The 1,137-nt window shown below is 38.5% G+C and overlaps 1 protein-coding gene and 1 pseudogene across 1 annotated transcript in view; one reads left to right on the forward strand and one right to left on the reverse strand.

Moving 5' to 3' along the window:
- Positions 1-1,137, reverse strand: part of LOC101855301 (DBH-like monooxygenase protein 1 homolog) — a 20,123-nt gene that overhangs the window by 13,730 nt on the left and 5,256 nt on the right. The window lies entirely within an intron of this gene.
- Positions 131-243, forward strand: LOC118478307 (annotated as a pseudogene).

Raw genomic sequence — 1,137 nt, forward strand, 5'->3', positions numbered from 1 at the left:
AGGAGGGGGAATGGGGAGGAAGAGGAGGAGGAGGAGGAGGAGGAGAGAGAGAAGAAGAAGAAACCCCATGCTATATATGAAACAATTAGTAAGGTGCTACTATGTATAACGATTAATAATATTGTTTATTATAATTATCATTCACGCAGTATATACACTAAAATTGGAACGATACTGAGAAGATTAGCACGGACCCTGTGAAAGAATGACAAGCAAATAATTCGTGAAGCGCTCCATATATTATATTGTTTTGCGATGTCTCTCCCTTAGAGCATAATAAAACAAATTCATTCACGGAAGTCAAGATCAGAAGGGAGGGAAATATTAGTCTGTTTAGGCAGTCTACTTCCTCTCTATGTCTACAGCCCAGGCAAAACTGTAGCATGCACACTGCTTACAGGTTGTCTGTGAAGACGCAAAAGATGTGAGGCAGCGTAGTGAAATTAGGCGCTCGTCAAAATAATGAAGTCAAAGAAATCGAATTTTTTATATAATATGGAAGTTGGGCAATTTTTTTTCGAATTTTCTTTTTAATTTGGCTCAACACATTTTCTGTCCATTTAAAAACATGTATATGTGTGAATTTTACTGAAAAATGTCGATCAAAGGCTAGTTTATAATTAATTGCATTCTCCAAGAACTCTCAATCTTTAGAAGTCACCAAACTTTGGTGACCATTTTCTCGCTAATCTAATCTTACCTCTGAAACAGGGCGACTGTCTACTCCTTCAATTGCAAATATCTCTACTTCTACCCCAGATAGATGGGTAATTCTTTTTCATCAAAAGCAAGACAAATGAACCAAAAACTCCTCACGTCCAAAAATTGTTGAGCGCCTGATTCCAACACGTCATGGCACATATCCATCAATGTCCTACCTGGAAATGACGCGGAGCTTGGTCCCACGTGAAAAGCGTGAGAAAAAGAAGCAAGAAATAAGATAATTGTTGGTAGGAATAATTCCATCTTGCCAGTTTATGTCAAGATTTATTGCCTTACATTGCCGTCACGAGCCCTTAAATACACTAACGTTATCATTCCCATTTCAGTCATTGGGTTCCCCCAATCACGTGCTACTCTTGGGTAAGCAGTCAAGTGACTTTAACTCTCTCTCTCTCTCAAAAAAAATCCCCCTCT

The sequence above is a fragment of the Aplysia californica genome, unplaced genomic scaffold (genome assembly GCF_000002075.1).
Source record: "Aplysia californica isolate F4 #8 unplaced genomic scaffold, AplCal3.0 scaffold00001, whole genome shotgun sequence".
In the NCBI taxonomy this organism is placed as follows: Eukaryota; Metazoa; Mollusca; class Gastropoda; order Aplysiida; family Aplysiidae; genus Aplysia; species Aplysia californica.